The sequence below is a fragment of the Saccopteryx bilineata genome, chromosome 3, assembly GCF_036850765.1.
Source record: "Saccopteryx bilineata isolate mSacBil1 chromosome 3, mSacBil1_pri_phased_curated, whole genome shotgun sequence".
NCBI classification, from domain to species: Eukaryota; Metazoa; Chordata; class Mammalia; order Chiroptera; family Emballonuridae; genus Saccopteryx; species Saccopteryx bilineata.
The window spans coordinates 112596642-112604930 of record NC_089492.1 but is presented as its reverse complement, the minus strand read 5'-3'; the positions used below and the strand labels follow the sequence as shown (position 1 = coordinate 112604930).

At 43.8% G+C, this 8289-nt stretch overlaps 1 pseudogene; it reads right to left on the bottom strand.

The window, feature by feature from the left end:
- Nucleotides 1-6781: 6781 nt before the first annotated feature.
- LOC136329843 (small ribosomal subunit protein eS4, X isoform-like) overlaps nt 6782-8289 on the bottom strand; it is a 32728-nt pseudogene continuing 31220 nt past the window's right edge.

The window sequence follows — 8289 nt, the reverse complement described above, 5'->3', positions numbered from 1 at the left end:
CTGACGATCACCTTCACCAGCAGAAACAGGCAGTCTGAGGACTCTGCAGGTGGCTCTCAGGCCCCCAGCCTCCCAGGCAGCTTTCAAGGAGTAGCTTAAGGGTCTTCAGTGCTGCGTTCAGTGAGATCCAGGCTTTTACATTAGTAGTAGAGAAAGCAGGCTCTGAGGTGACAGAAAGGGAGTCTTTTGCCTTTGCCACCTGGGAAAGAATCTCCAATTTCAGATTAATTAGCAAGGAAGGGGGTAGTAAATTGTTTCTTTGGCTTGTCTGGTAGTAGCTATAGAAGTTGCTAAAGCAAGCTCTCTCTCATGGGGACAGTCACAGATAATGCCGTCTGTCTAAGCACTACTGTGCTGCTGGGTGACTCCTACGCCTTCAAGCCGGAGCCTCAGTGTCCTGGCCCAGAGACACCATCACTAATCAGGTCATCTAAAGGACCTAGTCCTTCACTGTGAATTCAGGACCTTGTTTCCTTCAGAACACTTACCATTTGCAATTATTTCCATTTTGTTTACTTTCCACTTTCAGCCAGGAAAGGTAGGTTGGGAGGAGCTGTGTTTATGTTATGTTTCTAAAAGTAACTCTTTTAGTGACTGAATAAATTGGAGGTGTTAAATATTTGCTCATCAGCACAGCAAGCCCCTACCCACTCTGTGCTTTGTAACAACACAACCCCCCCCCCAGGAATGCTGTTTCAATTGGTTTGGAGTGAGACCCCTGGAAATGTGTATTTGAAGGCTGCTTCTTGATTGATTCTGATGTGATCAGTCAGTAGAACAGCATGTGGGACCCCTGTGCCTGCCTCCCTCACACAATTTTTATTTGTTCCCTTTGCAGTGAGAGTCATGGCAACAACCTAATTTATGCATTAATGTGTGGGTCTTTGGGAAGCCTGAGAGTATCCTGTGAATCCCTATTTGCGTATCCATGATGAGCCATAAATAAGATTCTAGGGCTAACATCTCCTCCTATAGACCATATATCATATTAACATTCCTCAACGAGAGAGAGAAAGAGAGAGAGAGAGAGAGAGAGAGACCACCACAGTTCTAGGGGAAATATAAGGTAGTTGTAGAATTCCACTTTCTGGAAGACTCATTCCAAGTTCCTTGGAACGAGAGAGAGAAAGAGAGAGAGAAAGAGAGAGAGAGAGAGAGAGAGACCACCACAGTTCTAGGGGAAATATAAGGTAGTTGTAGAATTCCACTTTCTGGAAGACTCATTCCAAGTTCCTTGGAACTTGAAAGTGGCAGCTTTTGGGGGGGGGGGGCTTGTAAAAGAACCAGCCGTTAGGCCGCCACAGGTTGGCCCGATGAACTCACAGCAGGCTTGAATGATAGGAGACCAATCTTAAATACTCTTCTAGCAACAGATAGGGAAGGAGATGGGAAATGGCAACAAGAGGGAATAGAGGACCAGTCCCACAGTGGTGGCATCAAACGAAAGAGAGGAAAGGAATGGAGGTCTTGAGAAATTACCTTCACTCGGGATGTTCACTATTCATTCTGTGGTTTGTGGACCAGCACAGCCTCTGCCTCAGCCAAGACCTTGTCAAAAATTCAGGACCTCTGTCCCCACCCCAGAACTACTGAATGGGAATCTGCCTTTTGACAAGATCTCCAGGTGCCTAATAAGAACATCCAAGTGTGAAAAGCATTGACCTAAAGCAATGGCAAATAGAGGTTTGGTAAACTAGAGGAAATTTCTAAAAATTTAGGAATTATTGATCTTGCAGGAAATTCCTCTGTGGATTTATTGAAGCCTCAGTCATATCTAAGGATAGAGTGACTAGGGAAACAGTGCTCATCGCTCTTTTATTTCTGAATGTCTCTTCTTCTTAAGGAGGATGTAAGCTCACAGGGTGCAGCCTTGTGAACTAGAACTGGAGTTTTGGTAAGCAAGAACATCAGGTAAAGAAAATTCTGAAGGGTTGACTGAGATCTGCTTCTTCTACATTCTCCTAAACATTCGTGGCCTAGAACTTCAGCTAACCCTCCTAGGAGGATGTGTGAATATAAAGATCACAAAATTTTCCTGACCAGCTGTGGTGCAATGGATACATGTTGACCTTGGACACTGAGGATCCAGGTCCGAAAACCCTGAGGTTGCCATCTTGAGTGCTTGTCGCTGGTTTCAGTGTGGGATCACAGACATGACCTCTGGTTGCTAGCTTGAGTCCAGAGGTCGCTGACTTGAGCTCAAGGTTGCTGGCTTGAGCAAGAGGTCACTGGCTCAGCTGTAGCCCCCCAGTCAAGGCACATATGAGAAGCAATCAATGAACAACTAAAGTGCCGCAACTACAAGTTGATGCTTCTCATCTCTCTCCCTTCCTGTCTCTGTCTCTCTCTCTGTTTCTGTCTCTTTCCCTCTGTCTCTCTCTTGCTCACTCACTGAAAATAAAATAAAATATCACAAAACTTTAGAAAATGATTTAGAAATTTGTTATTAATAATCATAAATACATAATCATAAGTCTGTTATAAATAATCATAAAGATGTGATCTTTCCAGAGCTAGAGCTATGGATGATTGTGTTGCTTTAATCTGCATTAAATGCCCCAGAGGAAAGGTTATGTAAAAGTGTAAGAAATCATGAAACCAATTTGGGTCGCAGCTGAAAACAAAATAAAAATAAAACACTGGTTGTCTGGTTCACTGACTTTCATCTTCTCCCTGGGGCACAAAGAACTCTCAAGTGCGCCATAATACTACTGCTACTCTTTCACTGCCCTGCTGGGGGTGAGCAGCAACCACGATTCTTATTTTGAGGACAGCATGTCAGGTGTTGCAAATATTATCTCACATTCACCCTCTATGGCAGTGAGCTGTGTGATACCACCATGTCCTGATTTTGCGCAGCCTGAGAATTTTTATAGAAAATTGATGAACAAAATAGTCCTGAAATACGTGTGTGTGCACACACACATTTGAGTATGCATGGGTTCTTGCCTTTACAGCACTTAGAAGAGCCTATGGACAGTGAGAGTGCTGAACTGAATTAAAGTATATAACTACAACCCAAATAAACATGGTCATTTTCACAGGGGGGGAAAAAACAGTCTGCACCAGCTGGCTTCTCCAGCATCTGTTCTTTAAGGAAATTATGCTCCTGATCATACTATTGTACTTTTTCTAAGAAATGAAAGGCTTAGGGAGCATGAACTAATGTTCTGTGTTCTGTCAGGCCTATGGGAAAGGTTGGAAAGAATTCAGGAGCCCAATCAGAAGCTCAGCTAGAGAACAAACCTGACCTCTAACCCCTACTCAGCCACAGGGATATCCAAGTAGCCCTTTGCAGGTCTGCTCCCGTGCTCTAAAACAAAAATGATAAGCATCAGTCACATCTCTTTGTATTAAAGCAGTGAAGGGAATATGTTTTAAAAAATACACATTGCCCCATCAAAATACAAAGTGTGAGTATTTTTTCCGGATAGCTCTCATGGCTGTTTTACTATATCTCTCTCCACACAGTAAAGATACTGTATTCTCAATATTCACTAGGAGTTTAACAGAGAAACTAAAGCCCTTAATTGTTTCCATCCATCCAGAGTTGTAAAATCACCCATCTTGTAAGACGCATGCTGAGACAAGGAGTTCTAAACTACAAACTCTACGCTACACGGGAGTGGAGGGGGACATCACTTTTCAAATTATATGTATCAGCCCCTTTCCCACCTCTTCACACCTAACTCCTCACCCACTGCCAGAGCTTTGGCTAGTCCAGAGGGAAACTTTCTGTGAATGCCAGAGCCTTGGCTAGTCCAGAGGGAAACTTTCTGTGAATTAGCAGAAGGTACCTTGACCCTGGGTGGTGTCTAAGTAGTGTGTTAGTGTATCTCTTTAGAAGGAATTATCTTACAGAGTTAGGGAGGCTGAGAAGTCCCAAGATCTACACAGTCCATAAGCTTAGAGACCCAAAAGAATCAACGGTGTAGCTTCAGTCTGAGTCCCAGAACTGAGAACCAGGAGAGCTGATGGTCTAAGTTCCAGTCTGACTCCAAAGGCAGAAGACCAGTGTCCCAAGTGGAAGCCAGTCAGGCAGAGAACAAATTCTACCTTACTTGGTTTTTTTGTTTATTCAGGTCTTCAATTGATTGGATGAAGCCCACCCGCATTGGGGAGGGCAATCTGCTTTCCTCAGTCCACTGATTCAAGTGATAATATCATCGAGAAACTCACTCATAGACACCCAGGATAACGTATGAACAAATATCTAGGCACCCCATGGTCCAGTCGAGTTGACACATAAAATTAACCATCACAAGTAGGTGCATCATAACCCACAAGCTGCATTCCAGCCCCCATTTGTCCCACAGCTGGGTACCCTAATGTAGAATAGACAACACAGCACACACAGTAGCCCTGCCCACCATGTGCACAACCGATCTAAGTAATGGCCTCTTCTCATCTCCAGAACCAAGGACCATGGAGTCTTGCCTTTGGCTCCCTCAATCCCACTCTGGTTTCTGGCCTGACCATGGCTTTGGGCTCCATATACTATTGCAACAAAGAGTATTTCACAGTTTGTTCAAATGAAAACTCCTTTTAATTTTTTTACTTGGGGCTATTCAGACAAGCATCTGAGCTGTGGGACGTATGTGGGTCTAGGGTCCAATGCTGAACTCTTCCTTTCAGTGGGAGAGACACAGCTTCCTCCTGGCCGGGCATGTCAGGTCTGTGCCCCACATTCAGTTTCTTCTCAGTGAGGAACAAGAGAATAGAAAAAATAAAAAATGAAGAACAGCAGAAAGCAGCTCAAAAAACAAAATAAGTCCACAAAGTAAGGACTTATGTAAACGAGCGGGGAGATAAACAGGAATAACAACTGATGAGGCATTCGGTGAGTTCTGAGCCCACAAATGACACTTGTGCAGAACTGGAGCATATGGAGTGAATCACTGTTTACCAGCCATGGACAGGGTGCTGTCAAGCTCAACACACGTGCCACAGTTAGGACTGGAACGTATGGCACCTGCTATAGGGCTGACTTCAGTCCCTTCAAAAAGGAGAGGGGTGGCATCTAAAATTCCTCCATATATGGCTCATGCATACAATATATAAATGTTTCATGAAGCAAACGGTTAGACTACACAGCAGTTCCAAGTGAGTAAAAAAAGAAAAGAAACGTGTTTAGATGTTGTTGGCTAAGAAACATAAACAGAGCAACCAGGGAAAGCTGGGGAATATAGTTCTTGCTATGGTAACAGACTTAGAAACCAAACAGGACTCTGATGTGGAAATGCAATTTTTTTATGCTGGAAGAATAAGCCTTGCCTTCAAATATATCATCGGTGTTCATCCCTGAGATCTGAAAACATAGATATAAATCCCAAACTCAAGGAGGCAGAAGCTTTGAGGATGCTGGTTATGAGGGATTTTTCACACAAAAAGGTGTGAAAATCTGACATTTTGACTGCCAAATGGAGAGCTCTCATGTGGAAATGTATTTGCTGCTAGATCAATAGCTAGTCTTGTAGAAACTCAGTGTAATCATAGTGATTGGGAAACCCAATTCCAGGCCAGCCTGTCCAACAGAAATCATGGTCCAGGCTCCCAAATACCCATAGTAGTTGAGTCTCCACTTAGGGAACCTGGACCTCCATCTCCTAGGTTAAGAGTGTCATCATCTCTGTCATTCTCACCAGTATAGTCTCCTTGCCAACATACCCTGGTGAAATCTCCCTTCCTCAGCACTTACATGTTCAATGAGCATCTCAGAATTAACCTGTCCAAACCCAAACTCCAGATAGTCTCCCAAAGGTGCTTTTCCTGCAGACTTCCCCATCTCAACAAGTAGCAACTCCCAGTTACACATGCCAAACACCATCGAGGCATCTTTGATTATTTCTCTCATACCCCTCATCTAATGATCTATAATTCTATTGGCTCTGCCTTCAGAATATACCCAGAATTTGACTCCCTCGTCCCATTTCTACTGTTATCACCCTAATTCAAGCCACTCCCTTCCCACTATCTGGATTATGGCTACAGCCTCTTAACTGCACACCCTGCCTTTTCCTTTTGCTACCCTTTGGCCTAGTCTCAATGTAGGTTATGAATATAGATCAGCTCATGTTACTCTAATATGCAAAACTGTCCAATGACCCCCACATCACTCCAAGTGAAAGCCAAAGTCCTTACAATGCTTTAAGACCTTACACAATTGTTCTCCCCCCCTCCAGACAGCTGTGTGACCTTACCTCTGTTCCTTTCTCCTCTGTTCACTATGCTGCAGCCACAATGACACACTCTCCCTTCAATATACCAAACTCAGTCCCTCCTTAAGGCCTTTGCACTCGCTGCTCCCTCGGTTCAGAATCCTCCTGACCTAGGCACCTGGGCTACCTTGCTTCCTTCAGGCTCTCGAGTCTCAACTTAAACATCTCCATAAGGCCTTCCTGGACCCATCACTTAACATGTAACCCCCTCTCCACCACTTCTAACCCCTGCCCCACAGTATGGACAGGCAGAACTGTGGTGGAAACGGGGGGTCTCTCTCCATCACAGTCCCAAGACTACCTAATGTTTGCCATCGTGTAGCTGCACAATCTGGAACATGTGACCTGAGTTTCCAGAGAAGGGAAAGAGAGCTCCAAGGCAGCACACTAGCTCCCACACACCTGGGCATATAAATGGCGGGTACCAATTTCATGCACATTCCATTAGTTCCAACTAGTCCATTTCACCTAACTGAAAAAGGACTAGGAAGTGTACTAGTCTTCTTTTTTCATGCTGTATTATCTTTAAGTACAAAGACTCTTCCCATCACATCAACTAGAGCTCATTTTTCCCACTGCTTTGTTTGGCTGCCAGCCTCCCTTCTCTCTTTAGCAACGGTGAGGCAGACACCCTTTCCATAGAGAATAAAAACCCATGGTTTGTTGCCTTTGCTAATAACAAAAATAGTGGAGAGCTGGGTGGCAAAGCTATTGCCATTGGCATCTTTCACATGAACTACATCAAAAGAACTGGGTTGTCTCTCTCTGTTGGTCAAATCCATTCTTCCGAGGTAAGCACCTCTGGTGACCATTCACAGTTTACCAGTGACAAACTTGATAAAAATCAGTAGTTTTGCCGGTCTCCTTATTAATCTGGTGTTGTTCACCTTGATGAGGGGATCAGGGTAACAGATGGTGTGAGCATACTGGGCTGCCAGATGAGAGATTTCTTTTGCTCCCACAAAGACCTGTCTCACTTTGCCCAACTTTTACTTGGGCTTCCATGGGTGTGATACAACAAACAGCAAAGCAACCGTTGGTGTTATAGAACAGACTGAAATTCTCCCTAGTCTTGTCAATGGTGATGACATCCATAAAACCGGTAGGGTGGGGCCTGACCTGTGGTGGCGCAGTGGATAAAGCGTCGACCTGGAAATGCTGAGGTCGCCGGTTCGAAACCCTGGGCTTGCCTGGTCAAGGCACATATGGGAGTTGATGCTTCCAGCTCCTCCCCCCTTCTCTCTCTCTGTCTCTCCCTCTCCTCTCTAAAATGAATAAATAAAAAATAAAATAAAAATAAAAAATAAAAAATAACCCCCAAAAACCGGTAGGGTGGGTTATATCATCCTTAATTAACCGCTGCATGCAGATCTTCTTCAGTTCATCTCCTGTTAGGGCATACTTACGTCTGTTCCTTAGGAAGATGATGAAAGGGAGACAAGCTCTCAACTCGTGGGGACTGGTCAATGGAGGAAGAGGAAACACACTGGTCAGCTTATCCAGCATCCCAGGCTTTGGAGCTTCTACATGCTTCAGGTACTTCTTGCGGAATGACTGCATCATTCCCATGTTACTTATTAAGGAGAAAGTCATTTTCAGTTAGGACTATGGATAAACCAAATTTCCTCTATAATTTTCTAGACCTTAACCAAGAATTCTTTAAACATTTTATGAAGGTTCTGTTTGTGATTAAAATCAAGGGAATCTAGTTTATCATCAATGTGGGTGTTCTACCGTTAGTCATGTCTGGACAGAAGAGAAATGACAAGGCATAATGATCCGTTTGAGGCTAAGAGTTATAGTAAAACCCAGGCTGGCTTTTACTTTAATAATAAAGAATAAATGTTATTTACATTTCTTCTTATTCTGAAATATAAAGCCCTGGAGGGTAGAGAGATAACCAAGAGCTGGATGGTGTCAAAATCAAAACACTGTTATAGTTACTATTTTTCTAGAGGTAATAGCTAGTTCTAGTATGCTATTACTTCAATAATTGAATCTTCTTGGCAGGGGTGGGGAGGAGGGCGATAAAAAAACCCTCACACGCAACAAAACAAGCCTGGATCCAGAT